Below are 16,358 nucleotides of genomic sequence, written 5' to 3'. Positions count from 1 at the left end.
AAGCTTCCGCCCATCATAACCCTTCTCCAGGAAACGATGGCGGAGAACTTGTGCCTGTGTCAGAAAGTCCGTATCTAAGGAGCAGTTCCTCCTTACACGTAGGAACTGCCCCTTAGGGATATTCTGTAACCACCGGGAGTGGTGACCACTGTAAATGGGTAAATACCCATTTCGGTCAGTAGGTTTAAAGTACGCACGAGTCTCCAGTGTTTGATTTCTTATCATTACCTCTACATCCAAAAAATGGATGGACTCACGACTCCAATTAAACTCCAGTTTAACACCATTAACATTGGAGTTAAGCGAGTCAGCAAAGTCTCGTAACGTATTTTCCGAACCTTCCCATATAAAAAATAGGTCATCAATGTACCTTCTGTAAACCTTCAGCTCATTCTTAGCTAGAGCGTAGATAAACCTGTCCTCCCATTCCCCCATAAAGAGATTGGCGAGGCTGGGAGCAAATTTGGCTCCCATCGCCACGCCCCTTTTCTGGCTATAGAATGTTCCATTGAACCAGAAATAGTTATGCGCTAAGCAAAACTCGAGTGCGCATTTTAAAAATCTCTTTTGGGGGTCTGGGAGATCGGTGCGATTACAGAAGGCCCAATTTAGAGCCCGTAATGCGTCCTCATGCTGAATTATAGTATACAGCGAGGACACATCCGCTGTTACTAGAAAAACTTCTTTGTCTGGGGATATCTGGACGTCCTTCAAGGCAAGGAGGAAGTCTTTGGTGTCTTTGAGGTATGACCTCAGACTAACCACACTAGTCTGTAGAAAGAAGTCCAGGTATTCACCCAGTCTCGCGGTCACTGAATTGATGCCATTGACGATGGGTCTTGCTGGGGGATTTTGTGCATCCTTATGTATTTTAGGTAGAGTATATATCGTTGGAACTCTATTAAAACTTGGCATAAGGTATCTCTGCTCTTTATCGGACAAAACCCGATGGTAGTAACCAAACTGTATAAGATCTTTCAAAATCCTTCTATACTCAAGGGTTGGATCACCTCTCAACTCCTCGTAGGTTTCTGTGTCTGAAAGCATATTACTAAGTTGATTCAGATAGAAATCTTTCTTTAGGATCACTACCCCTCCCCCTTTATCAGCCGGTCTGATAATGATATTTTTCCTTTCCTCCAAAGCCTCCAAACCCTGTTGGATGTGTCTAGGGTTCACCCCTTTTCTGGGCTGCAGGGCTCTCACATCCTGCAGAACCAGATTTTTGAACACATCAACACAATGGTTAGAGGACTGTGGAGGATTAAACAGGGAGCGGTTTTTGAGACCACTATCCACCCCCACAGTTGTAATCACATCATTAGACCGATTGTTATTGGTGACCCGGTTAGGGTTAAGAAAATGTCTCTTTAGATTAATCTTCCTAACATACTTGTGCACATCAACGTACACATCAAATTTGTTGAGGGGTCTGTGCTTGGCACACTTTAAACCAGCATTTAGAATGTTAGTCTCTTTTTGTGTAAGAGTAATGCCTGCCAAGTTATACACACCCGTTAATCCACCAGCCTTCTTTTTTTGTTGGTACTTCCTCCCTGCTCGACATCCTTGCTTGCGTGTTCCGCTCGAGGAGGATATTGGGAGGATGGACCGGCCCTCGGTGGATAACTCGGGGGACCCCATTCCATGGGTCTCCCCCTCCAGGGTCTGCCCCCCCGTCTCCCTCCCCTGCCCCGACCGCCCCTCCATAAAAAAGGGCGAGGTGGGGGTACAGGTGTGAATGGCACATTAGTGTCACCCAATGCGTCATACCTGTTAAAAGTTGGGAGGGGTTTGGGGGAATTAGGACCTCCTCTATAAATAGATCCATCTTGGGGGAATGGGAGGACAGGTTTATCTACGCTCTAGCTAAGAATGAGCTGAAGGTTTACAGAAGGTACATTGATGACCTATTTTTTATATGGGAAGGTTCGGAAAATACGTTACGAGACTTTGCTGACTTGCTTAACTCCAATGTTAATGGTGTTAAACTGGAGTTTAATTGGAGTCGTGAGTCCATCCATTTTTTGGATGTAGAGGTAATGATAAGAAATCAAACACTGGAGACTCGTGCGTACTTTAAACCTACTGACCGAAATGGGTATTTACCCATTTACAGTGGTCACCACTCCCGGTGGTTACAGAATATCCCTAAGGGGCAGTTCCTACTTGTAAGGAGGAACTGCTCCTTAGATACGGACTTTCTGACACAGGCACAAGTTCTCCGCCATCGTTTCCTGGAGAAGGGTTATGATGGGCGGAAGCTTGATAGTACCATCACTGAAGTTTTGGGTATTTCTCGGCAGGAATGCCTTGCAGATACAGTGAGACCAACCGAGAATAAGCAGGAGTGGAGTTTCCTTACGCAATACAATTCCCAATATAAAGAAGTGGAAGATATCATTAAGAAGCATTGGGGAGTTTTGAGTGTGGATAGGATTTTGGGTAATGTCATCCCGCCTACACCCACTTTTGTATATAAAAAAGCACGCACTTTTGGGGACCAACTGGTGTGTAAGGTCCTTGACCCCCCTACCAAGCCTTGCATGTTTTGGGATGACAGGACAGGTTTTTATGCCTGTCGTCGCTGCAAGACATGCAGACAGGTGCGGACCCACCTGCGGGGGTTTTCTTCTTTTAGTTCTTCCGCGAATGGTGAGACCTTTGACATCAAGGATCTCATCACTTGCCATACCACACATGTTGTTTATGGCCTAGAATGCCCTTGTGGCTTAATTTACATCGGTAGAACGAAAAGAACTATTGCAATACGTATTTCAGAACATATTGCAAACATTCGAAATGGTTATAAGGACCACAATGTCTCCCTACATTTTAAAAATCATCATAATCAAGATCCTAGTGAGTTGAAATTTTGGGGTATTGAAAATGTCAAACCTGTTTGGAGGGGCTCAAACAGAGTAAGAGAGTTATCCAAGCGCGAGACTCATTGGATATTTTTGACCAACTCTCTGCACCCCAAAGGGTTAAACGTTGACTTAGATATCAACTGTTTCATAAGCGACTATTGACATCATGTTCCCCTTTTCTAATATGCAATTTTCTTTTGAAGCTTAGGATTTGGTCTTTTACCTTATATCTTTCCCTGTTTTTGTAGTTCATTATGATTTTAATTTTAATTTCGATTTGTAATCATTTTCTCTTTTATGAATGGTTTTAGGATATTTTATCTATTTAAACATTGTATGTGTTTTATTAGCGATTATATATATCTAATGGTAATCGCAATTTTTATTATGATTATATTTACAACATGTCGCTATCGAACTGTGTATTGTATATGCCTACAAACGTATATACAGGCTATATGATCTGCTAATGACCTTACGAGTGCTTATTCCGCTCGTCCCTAGGGGTGCTGTGTGGATCGGACAGCCTCGATCAGAGATGGCAGTGACGCTCTGTAAGGGCGGAAGCCAGTGTTGTATGACATGACTTCCTGTGTGGGCGGAAGTGACGACAGGCTGGAAGAGCCAGCGTCATTGGGCTGAATTGTGCCTCCGCCCCTCCGGTACAGTCAAATAGCGGAGACCGTACACGCGTGACCACGCCCTCTGTCGAAGTTACTTGCTAACGAAACGCGTCAGGGCGTGGTCACGCGGTCACGAGGCAGACCGGCGTCCGATGCTGCACCCGAGGCTCGCCATCGCTTGGTACCAGCGGCGAACTGCTACTATCGGGACCGGCCTCTGCACGCAGGTTATGCCTCATCTTTTATGACAAGCTTGCTTTGTTCTGTTAATTTGTAAGTGCATCAGCTACTGGGGGTATTCTTTTGGATAATAAAGCGGTGTTTTAGCCATGCAATATTGCCCTATGTGAGTTATTATCTCCACATGTACCACCCCTGTTTGATTGGAACCTTCTGTGGGTATACCACAAGAATTGATCTGATTGAGACGGTTCAAGTGCCGGCGCTCCTGGTTAATTCCTGAGGAGATCGTTTCTAAGCCTGTGATAGGCTGATGTTACAGGCGCTTGTTGACCAGATTTCTGGTGAGTGTTTCTGATTTGGGGGAGCACATTGGTGAGGTGGAGGGTCCGGTGTATTCACCAACATACTCACGACCTTGGATTATCAGGAGAGAATATTCTGGGCACACTGCATGATCATATGAGCACATGGACTTTATCCCAGTGGACTGCATTTATATATATATTTTTTATGCTCTTAGCGCTGCTAGTGTGTTGTAGTATATCTTGTTTGTGATATTATTATATATGCACCTTTATTGTATGTCATTTTATTTATAGCAGCTGCTTTGTTAGATATATTGTTTGTATCAAACATTCATATATCTTTTATACAATAGATTTTAAGGTACTTGTATTATAGCGCCGGTTGAGCAGGTGTTTATAGTCCCTCGTAGTGCCCCGCCTACTTGCTCCTTTTTTGGATATATATATCCCAAAAAAACCTCAAATACCAGCCCTAGGAAGGGCTTTTTGGGGTGCTGTCCTTACAGCAGGAGTGTACCAAGAACACTGGCTAACAAGACCGGGAACACTGACTAATTGTCCCTAGCTATAACAGCAGCAGCAGCATCAGCAGCATCAGCAGCACTTTCCCTGCTCTCAGTAACACAGAAATGATCTAAGATGGATGCTGCCCTTGCTTATTTATAGGAGGTGGGAGGGTGTGGGAGGGAGGTATGCTGATTGGCCTGGAATGTGTCTGCTGACTGTGAGATTCAGGGTCAAAGTTTGCCTCAATGATGATGTATAGGAGGCGGACCGAACATCGCATATGTTCGCCCGCAGCGGCGAACGCGAACATGCGAAGTTCGCCGGGAACTGTTCGCCGGCGAACAGTTCGGGACATCTCTATATTGAAAGAGAAGATGCTACCATCACTCTGTGCCCTTGGTCACTGTGCACTTTTTCAACATGACAATGATCCAAAACACATATCTAAAAACACTGTTGCATTTCTGAAGAACCGGGCAAAAGTGATTCAGTGGCCAAGTATGTCTGCTGATCTGAACCCAAACGAATGCATATGAGGAATTCTCAAGAGACAAGTTAGTAATCACTCTCCATACAGCATTTAGGCTCTAAAAGAGGTTGTTCTTGAAGAATTAAAAAAAGATAGATGTTGCAATATGTCCCTAACTTGTTCATTCCATGCCTGGAAAACTTGGTGCTTGTCCTTACAAATCATGGAGGACATACAAAATACTAGATGTAGTAGTTTTTGTTGTGGGGTTTATTCATTTTTGCATCAACTAATTTGAGTAAAACTGAAGATTTTGTAATCTAAGTTATATTATCCTCCCATGAAATCCATTCTTGTTTATGTTTTACGTATTGTAGATTCGCTAACAGGGATGTTAGCATTTGCCAGTGACTTTTGTAAGTCTTTAGCTGACACTCTAGGATTCTTCTTCACCTCATTGAGCAGTCTGCGCTGTGTTCTTGCAGTCATCTTTACAGGACGGCCACTCCTAGGGAGGGTAGCAGCAGTGCTGAACTTTCTCCATTTATAGACAATTTGTCTTACCGTGGACTGATGAACAGCAAGGCTTTTGGAGATACTTTTATAACCCTTTCCAGCTTTATGCAAGTCAACAATTCTTAATCGTAGGTCTTCTGAGAGCTCTTTTGTGCAAGGCATCATTCATCAGGCAATGCTTCTTGAGAAAAGCAAACCCAGAACTCGTGTGTGTTTTTTATAGGGCAGGTCAGCTGTAACCAACACCTCCAATCTCATCGATTGGACTCCAGTTGGCTGACATCTCACTCCAATTAGCTCTTGGAGATGTCATTAGTCTAGGGGTTCACATATTTTTTCCACCTTCACTGTGAATGTTTACATGGTGTGTTCAATAAAAACATGGCAACATTTCATTCTTTGTGTGTTATTAGTTTCAGCTGACTGTGATTGTATATTGTTGTGACTTAGATGATGATCAGATCACATTTTATGACCAATTCGTGCAGAAATCCATATCATTCCAAAGGGTTCACATACTTTTTCTTGCAGCTGAATGTATGTGGGTGTGAGTACAGTATTGTGTTTGTATGTGGATGTGTTGTCAAAATAACTAAATGGAGATAGTGCTGCGTTATGAATAAAGGGATAAAATTAGGCAGTGGGTGATTGGGCTCTAGAGTATATATTCTTGACCTCCGCACTCCACTTGTTGGGGTGTACATCATTTTTACTCTTGACCCCTGCAGTCTGTTTAACCTTTGATGAACTGAAATAAGGCATTGGTAAGAATACTGGGTGCGCAAATTATAGAAGAGAGAGGAAGTTTGGCATCTTTGCCCTGGGCACTAGATGACCTTGTCCCAAGACTGGCCCTTATGTAAAATGCGAATTGAGCAACTCATAGCTTACCCAGGTTAGCTTCTCCTCCTAGCAACTGAATGGTTTGGCAGGAGTGAGAAGGAAAGAGAAGCATGTGGTATATGGGTAGTTTACATTATGTTGCTTTGCATGGGTAAAGCCTAGGTTTACAGTACTTTAAGCATCCTTTGCAAAAAATTAGACAATGTAGTGTGGAAATTAGTGCTTCTGATAACTTAATGTTATTATTGCATAAAAAATGTTTGTTGTAGGTGTCGTCTGTTCCATTAAGCAAAAGGCAAGAAGCTTACACTGCTGCATCCATCAGTCAGGCGGGCCTGCTAGAACATGATGACACACCTCAGTTTTAGCCATTTTAAGGACTAGCAGATGTCACATCATCCATTGTGTTCATCCAGCCTTAGTTACACTAGTAACTTAGCAGCACCTATAAAGGGTAAGTGGACAGAGCGAATGTCAATTAGCATATGAATCAGCCATAACAGCATAAATAAACAGAATGAAGCAGGGATGAATAACCACTCACAATAGTACATTCATATCAAGAAGCCCTGCCTATATATTTTCATCTCCTAATACCGAGAATTACCAGTGTGTGTGCACCTGTCTATTTCATTCATAAAAATAGTACCGTTTTTGTAATAGTCATAACAGCTCACTGAAGTGTACACATACATTGTGTCAGGGAAAACAACATATATTACAATAGTAAAAGTTTGGATTTAGTGTCCATTTATTGCCCAAATAAATGGATTGTAGTGCAAGCATGTTGGCCTTTACTTGCAATATGAACTGACAGGAAGAAAAAAAAACAAAAAAAACAAGCCTTTTATAAATGTGCTAAAAAGTTAGGATATGTAGATAGGGATCAGTGTCCATGTAAGAATGAGAAATGGTGCTGCCACACTTTACACTGTAGTGTGAATGGAGTCTTTGTAAAGTCCCGTTGATGTGGCGATGTGTCTGGGATGATGGTTCACAGAAAGTCATAGTAGCACATAAAATGTTTCTTAGTTTATGCCATGTTCCAGACTCCTGAATGTTATGAATTTGCACTCCCACTCCCTTCAGATTAGTAAAGGAAACTAACAATAATAAAGATACCTTGCTTGGATGATATATACTGTAAAATGTATTTACAATACGAAACAATACAAATGCAAATGAGTGTCTGTATTGTGTAGTCCTTTGTTTTTGATATACAGCAAATAGTATGTTGGGAATGGGGTTAATCAAGACATTTAAGAGGTTACACAGAACAGGGCTATCCATTACATAACACATAATCAATGAGACGTACTAGTATTGCAAATTATAATCAAGTGTTTATAAGGTGTCCAGTGTGGCTACAAAGGGAAGGCAGGATGAGGGGTGGTGCGAGTTGAATCCATTACAAGTGTAGAACCCTCCTAGGTAGGTGCTAGGTAGGCAAAAGCCTAGTGTCTCCAGCTGCTTATCAGGGGAGCCTGATTGTTAGTTTTGCCTGTTGCATGTGTGATTCATCTGGTCTGAGGGAGTGTCCCCACTGTATCCAATAGGGGAGCATGTTGGACAGTGGAGGAAACCCAGCCAGTGGCACACAGGCTTTGTAACTATCCCAGTGGGTTGGAGCAAACAGTGGTGCATCCTGGGATATTTTATAAAAGCCAAGGGCACATGTGACAGGGTGTCTTTGGGTGGGAAGCTAGGTCCCAGGAGGAGGGTGACGGCTGTCTCTCCTCCTGTCTGATATGGAAGGTGGTCACAGGCGGTTGGCCTAGTGAACCAGGAGTGTGGTGCTGAGCCAGGAGATCCAGGAAGCTGACAAGTGGAGTTGGAAGCAGAAGCAACCTTGGTAAAAAACAGTGTCCATGAGTACCAGGAAGCTGGTACTCATGGAAGTAATGGTAATGGTAATCATGAATGGGTCTGCCCAGCAAGGGGTACCGCTCCAGTGGAGAGTCAGCGGACAGGAGTTCAGCACACACAGCAAGTCAGAAAGGGGGTGCCAAGTTAGACCCTGAAGAGTAACTTAACCGCTTCCATACCGCGCCATAGTAAAATGACGGCGGCAGGAAGTCTTTCTGACTGAGCCCAACCCCGATCACGGTAAACAGCCAATGAAATTGGCTGTTTACCACGTGATCGGCTGTGTCAATCACAGCCGATCACATGAGCGGCTCCAGCGCGAGCCGCTCGTTCCTTCCTCAATGCGCGCCCCGACGGGGCGCGGCGATCGGGGACGAGGCTCGTCCCTCGGACAGAGCCCATCCCCGATCTAGGCAAAGAGCCAATGAAATTGGCTTTTTACCACGTGACCGGCTGTGTCCAATCACAGCCGGTCACAAATGTCAACAGAGAACACGGTAACTAGCTGTCACCGTGTTCTCCTCCTCACACACTGATCCTGTGTGAGGAGGAGATTGTGGTAACAGCTAGTTACCAATTACAGTGCACCCCAAACACACTGATTGCCCCCCCCCCAATAAAGAGCACCTGTCACTAGCCCATCAAAGTACCTGTCACTAGTCCATCAAAGTACCCGAGTACCTGTCACCAGCCCATCAGGTACTCGGATGACAGGTACTCGGGTACTCTGATGGGCTGGTGACAGGTACTCGGGTACTCTGATGGGATACAGAGAGGTACTCGGATGGGCTGGTGACAGGTATTCGGGTACTCTGATGACGGGTATTCGGGTACTCTGATGACGGGTACTCGGATGAAGGGTACTCTGGTACTCTGATGACAGGTACTGGGGTACTCCGGTGACAGGTACTCGGGTACTTTGAGTACCTGTCATTGGAGTACCCGAGTACCCGTCATCGGAGTACCCAAGTACCCGTCATCGGAGTACCCGAGTACCTGTCACCTACCCATCAGAGTACCCGAGTACCTTCCACCTGCTCATCAGAGTACCTGACACCTGAAGTACCCGAGTACTTGCCACCTGCTCATCAGTACCCATCACTACTCATCAGTACCTATCAGTATCAGTACTGATCATCCGTACCCATCAGTACAGTATTAGTATCACCTATCAGTATCAGTACTACTCATCAGTACCCATCACCTGCCTGTCACCTGCCCATCAGAGTACCCGAGTACCTGTCACCTGCCTATCGGAGTACTCGAGTACCTGCCACCTGCTCATCAGTACCAGAGTACCTGTCACCTGCCCAGCAAAGTAGCCGAGTACCTGTCACCCTTCATGCAGCCACCAAGTCCAAGTCCAAAAAGGTTTATATACGTCCTCCGTTTAAACCTAAATACTGCTGCTATGGTAGCAGATAGCTGCCATAACCCTGGTATTTTTTTAAAAGGTGGACGGTTGGCTTTCCGATAAGGGTGGTCCCAGCGGCGGATTCGACACGGGATCACCCTTCAAGGATGGCGGAAGAGGTGACCGCTCCCCCCCCCTCCCGCCGCATTCCGGTCCTTCTTCCCGCTTAACGGACCCGCCGGCAGCGGGGAAAACGATCCGGTCCCGGATCCTCACAGACAGGATGTTGAGTGAGGGCAAGCTTGCCCTCACTCGACTCTATGGTCTTGGAGGACCGGAGCTACGGCAAACGTCGTTGCCTAGCAACCAGTTTAAAGGTCCCTTTTTTTTTCATTTTATTTTATTTATTTATTTCTTTCTATCTTTTAGTTTACTTGTGAGATCTGAGGTCTTTTTGACCCCAGATCTCACAAAAAAAAGAGGTCCTGTCGTGCCTTTTTCTATTACAAGGAATGTTTACATTCCTTGTAATAGAAATAAAAATGATCAATTTTTTTTTTTTTATACGGTGTAAAAATAAAAAATAATAAATAAAAAGTAAAAAAAAAAAAAAAAAAAAATTTAAGCGCCCTGTCCCCGTGAGCTCGCGCGCAGAAGCGAACGCATACGGAAACCCCGCCCACATATGTAAATGGTGTTCAAACCACACATGTGAGGTATCACTGCGATCGTTAGAGCAAGAGCAATAATTTGAGCCCTAGACCTCCTCTGTAACTCTAAGATGGCAACCTGTAGAATTTTTTAAAATGTTGCCTATGGGGATTTTTAAGTACCAAAGTTTGTCGCCATTCCGTGAGCGTGTGCGCAATTTTGACGCCATAACATGTTAGGTATCTATTTACTCGGCGTAACATTATCTTTCACATTATGAAAAAAAATTGGACTAACTTTACTGGTTACATATTTTTTTATTCAAAAAAGTGAATTTTTTCCAAAAAAACTGTGTTTGGAAGACCGCTGCACAAATACGGTGTGATAAAAAATATTGCAATAATTTCCATTTTATTCTCTAGGGTTTCTGCTAAAAAAAAATATATGTTTGGGGGTTCCGAGTAGTTTTCTAGCAAAAACAACTTATTTTAGCTTGTAAACACCAAATGTCAAAAATAAGCCTAGGCAAGTGGCTAGGATGCATGATGGTGCTTCTTGGATGTTGGGCCCCTCTATATGGCTAGGCTGTATAAAAGTTTCACACATGTGGTATTGCCATACTCAGAAGGAGTGGCAGAATGTATTTTGGGGTGTCATTTTTGCTGTGTACATGCTATGTGTTAGGAATATCCTATAAATTGACAACTTTGTGTAAAAAAAAAAAAAAAAGTTTTTATTTTTTTCCCACATTTTCCAAAAACGTGTGGAAAAAAATGACATGTTCAAACGACCCATAATGCCTCATAAAATATACGTTGGAGTGTTTACTTTCTAAAATGGGGTCATTTTGTGGACTTTTCCATTGTATTGGTGCTATAGGGCCTTCAAAAGTGTGATAGGTAGTAAGAAAGTTTTATGTGTATTTATGCTCCTAGAACGCCTGAAGGTGATACTTGGATGTGGAGGCTCTTTTGGTGGCCAGGCTGTGTAAAAGTCTCACACATGTGGTATCACCATACTCAGAAGGAGTAGCAGAATGTATTTTGGGGTGTCATTTTTGCTGTGTACATGCTATGCGTTAGAAATAGCTTATAAATTGACAACTTTGTGGGAAAAAAAAGAAAAAAAAAATGTTTTCTTAATTTTCCCAAGAATTGTGGGAAAAAATGATAACTTCAAAAAACTCACCATGCCTCTTACTAAATACCTTGGACTGTCTACTTTACAAAAAGGGGTCATTTGGGGGATATTTGTACTGTCCTGACTTTTCAGGGCCTCAAGAAAGGAGATAACTTTCACACAGACTAAATAATATACACTTATTTGGGTTAATTTTACCAGAGATATGTAGCAGTATAAATTTTGGCCCAAATGTATGAAGAAAAATTATTTTTTTGCAAAATTTTATAATAGAAACTAAAAAAAGTGTTTTTTTTCAAAATTTTTGCAATTTTTTGCTTATATCATGAAAAAAAAACCCAGTTGTGATCAAATACCACCAAAAGAAAGCTCTATTTGTGTGAAAAAAAATTATAAAAATTTTGTTCGGTTACAGTGTAGCATGACTGAGCAAAGTGTGAGAGTGCTGAAAGCTGAAAATTGGTCTGGGCAGGAAGGGGGTCTAACTGCTCTGTATGGAAGCGGTTAAACAGGATCATACTTTCTATCTTCACTTCAGTGGCAAGGTAAAGCAGCGGCCTTGCTGCACACATTGCAGCTTCTGTCCTCAGAATTGTGCATAGTTCATAGTTGGAGTATCCCACTCATCCCTTCTCTTACCCCAGTTCTAAATAAAATACAAAAAACCAACATCCCCTGGATTGATTATTGACTGAGCCAAGGACTTTAAATGCGATTTGTCTGTTGCGAAGGATAACCCAGGGGAATACAGAAAGTGTAATTCTTAGCAGTTCTCTAGGGGGCAGTGCTACACAAGGTTTGAGGGTAATAGTGAATTTAGATGCTGAAGAGGTGAGAAACTGGGGAAACGTGGTCAAGGATGAAGGTGGAAAGGCAGTGGGAGGTAAAGAGGGAAGGGTAAGAGATGAGGGGATATGACGGAGAACAGGCGTAAGGGTCTGGAGGCCTGTGCTGTTTTAGAGGCATGACAAACATTTGAGCCTGGGCACCGCGTGGATGGCCAAAAGGCCAGGTTTTCGTTTTGAAAGTACTTTTTAATATAGAAAAGGTAATATTAGAATATAGGGAGAGATCTTCAAATATATTCATGCGAACCAGGTGGTTTCAAATCTGTGTGTGTATTTTTAAGGGTGGCTGTAAGCTCTTCCATTTACCTAATATGCTTGATTTAGGAGAACTAGAAAGAGAATATGGGTAGGGTGGTCTGTTTCCACAGAGTTGGTATGCAGGCCCTGGCTGCACTGACCAGAAGAATTTCTATGTGGAGATTGGGAGGTAAATGTATTAGATATATACCAGGCGAGTCCAGAAGGGAGACCCAAGTAATAGCACATAACAGCCTTCAAAGTCCAGAAGGGGTGAAGTCCAGTAGGTATGCAACTTGAAGCCTGGGCTCTTCTTGGAACATATCACAGGGATTTTGTTATCTATTTTATGGAGTATGGTAGATACTCTGTAACCAATGGGAGAGGATCTTCTATCCATGACCACAACATTTTTAGCTGTTGTTTGGATCTCACATTGTTGGATGAGAATGGCATAGCCAGGGCAGATCCCCATTTTTTTTTTTTTAAGGAGTCAGGGATGGTGTGGGGGGTGTTATGAGGGTGATAAGGTACAAAAGTTATGAGCAAATGCTGATGTCTCACTGGGGCGGTAACCAGGGACATCCATAATAGACAGTGCCTCGTCCTGATTGGATAGTCAAGAAGGTATATGTAAATGTGGACTTTAATGGCACATAAGAAAAAGCAGGTATAAAATCAATATAGATTTATTTGAAAATTCAAAAGATATTTAAAATTGGAAGAACACATATTGTGAAAAAAATATACACATAATTTACACATAGAAACATAAAGCCATATTGGGACAGAATTAACAGATCTACACAGACAGATGCCGACTACCATACTACATCACAGAAGAGTAAGGATAATATCTTTCCTTGATAAAGCTGTTCAAGGTTGGTACTCCAGTATAAGAGATATTTGTTATAAAGTAGTGAATTTGGGTAGTGGGCCGTGTCTGTAACTGGGCATCTGTTAACTCGCTCAGGCTCCACGGCCCACTACCCAAATTCACTACTTTACAACAAACATCTCTTATACTGGATTACCAACCTTGAACAGCTTTATCAAGGAAAGATATTATCCTTGGTTTTAGATGATTTGGGTGGCACCTTAGTCTCAGATAAAGGTGACAGAGGAAATAGGTTTGCATGATAAAGGAAGGAAGTATCTTTATAGGAGGCATTAGGAGGAGGTATAAGATATGCAGCACAACTGTAACCTATTTGTGTAACAGTGGCCAAACAATCTTTTTTTTTTTAAAGTATTTTTTGACCTGGATTAGTAAGGCATATAGACCTGCTGAAGATTGCTGCAATGTGTCTTAATATTTATTTCTGTCCTGTGCCCAGCGGATTTGGAAGTGTGTTTACTTGCGGGTGGGGGTAAATTAATCGCTAATGTTTTTGTTAAATTTGACCTTTCCCCTAAACTAACTCTTATATTGCCTTGCCTCTATACCTCCCTCCCCCTCCCCCTCCCCCAACAGACATACATTTTTTTTAAAATTTAAACTAATTTTGGATGTGAGAATTGCTAGGAATATTCCTGTAGTGGTCCACTTCGACAAGAGAGAAACCAACTAAAATTACCTCCATGTTATGGTGCTTTTTTTTTAAATTACAAAAAGTGTGGTTGCAGTGGAAGTGCAAATTTATAAGGAAATTCAGCACTCTTGAACTTGGCCTAAACTGGGAAAAATTGTATGTGCCGTTATGATTTTCTGTAAAGTGCCATCCCATGCTATTCTCCACATCAAAGGGACCTTACAAAGTTTGACACTATCTCAATGCCCATTTAGGCATGAAATGTGACAGGACAGATCCTCAATTATCCCAGACAGTAATCCCTATTTATGTATCCTAATTTTTTTTTTACACTCAATGCCACTAATTTGTGTCAACCTAACATTTGCATCTTTTGGTTGTTTAACCACTTCAAGACCGGACTGTTTCACACCCTTCCTTCTAAGGCCATTTTTTAGTTTTCAGGGCTGTCACATTTTGCATGACAATTACTGTACCCAAATGATTTGTATATATATATTTTGAGACAGAGCTTGCTTTTGTTGATATTTATTCACCATTGGGTTTATTTTTTATTTTCTATATAAAGAAAAAAGGCCGAACATTTTGTAAAAAAAAGTTCTTCGTTTTTTATATAAAATTTTGGAAATATTTATTCTCAATAAATGTAGGCCAAAATGTATTTTGCTTCAATTTCGTTGCAAAAATAACCCAAATTAGTGTTTATTATTAAGTATATGTGAAAGTTATAGAATGCCAGAACAGTACAAATACCTCCAAAACAACCCCTTTTTGGAAAGTAGACAGTCCATAATAAAAGAGCCATTGTCATTTTTTTTTTTTAAATTTGTAATTTTTTTTGTCGCACTTTTTTTGAAAATAAAAAAACAAAATAAAATGGGATTTCTGACTTACCATAAAATCCATTTCTCTGATGTTCGTTGACAGACACAGCTCCTGATATTCTTAGCCACTGGGTTATACTGCACCCTACAGGAGTAGGACATTAGGCAAAAAAAAGTCTGGCTATGCCTATGGGCAATCCTAGGGGGTATACTCCCTCTCTCTGCTATAGGTACTCAGTTTTGTTACAAGCAGTGTCAGAAAAATTACAACTCTACAGAGGGGTGGGTTCTGTGTCCGTCAATGAACATCAGATAAATAGATTTTATGGTCAAATATCCCATTTTCTCTTTCGTTCATTTACGGACACAGCTCCTGACCTTCTTAACCATTAGGGCGTCCCAAAGGAGTGTTAAACATGAGGGAGAGGTGAAAAAGAAATTTCCAAGGCTAAATTATAGCCAACCAGGTAAACGGGAGCTCAACCAAAACAACTGGATCCCACCTGAAAAGAACAATACACCCTCAAAGAGGACCAGGTCCTCTAAACAGCAGTCTGCAAAACCTTTGTGGCCCAAAAAAGCATCCACAGATGCCAACACATCCACTTTATAGAACTTTGTGAAAGTGTGCACCGATGACCAGGTGGCCGCCTTGCAAACCTGCATCACTGACGCCTGATGACACATAGTAGTTGAGGTTGAATAAAGACATCAGTCCATCCAGTTCAACCTGTACAGGTGTGTGTGTGTGTGTGTGTCAGTGGCCTGCTTATTTCCCATAACCCTGAATGTTGTGATCTATGAGATGCACGTCCAAGAGTCTTTCAAAAATAGCCATACTCCCCGCAGCTACCACAAATTGTGGAAGAGAGTTCCACATTCTCACCGCCCTTACAGTGAAGAACCACTTACGCAGCTTAAGGTTAAACCAAAGGCTTAACTGGAAAGCCCGGGAGGCACTAAGCGCCCGAGTAGAGTACGCCTTAACAGGGATAAGAGGAACTTGACCCTTGGTGGAATAGGCCTGAATCACCATCTATCTGATCCATCTGGAAATGGTCACAGAAGAAGCGGACAGGACAGCCCTTTCCGAGGTCCATCCGTGAGCACAAATAGTGAGTTTGACTTCTCAAAAGACTCCATAGCTGGGACACAGGGAAGGCAACACAATCAGTGTGCAACACCTGTGACATAAAAAAAAAAATGTCCAACACTATATATATTGTATGTCTTCCCCGTGACAATATATCCTTCTACCACCAATAGTGATATCCTCCACCAAACAGGATGGCCTGCTTACCAGAAAAAAAGACCTCAGTAGGTCAGCAGTGCTTTGGGTTTAACCCAGCCAGGGCCTCGTGTCACCAGAGGAATGGGAGGTCTAGTGGACCTCCTTTACTCTGTGAACCAAGTAAGGTGAACGACAGGTAAAAGCCGCCAATTCCGACACCCTGCGCCCAGAGGTGATAGCCACCAAAAAGGCCACCTTCTGGGACAGCGTAAGCAGGGGATATCCTGAAGATTCTCAAAAGGAGGCTTCTGGAGGAATGAGAGCACCAAATTGAGGTCCCAAGGCGGCAATGGGGACCG

Source organism: Pelophylax lessonae (genome assembly GCF_965119305.1).
Source record: "Pelophylax lessonae genome assembly, chromosome: 3".
NCBI classification, from domain to species: Eukaryota; Metazoa; Chordata; class Amphibia; order Anura; family Ranidae; genus Pelophylax; species Pelophylax lessonae.
Note: the sequence above shows the minus strand (reverse complement) of the source record.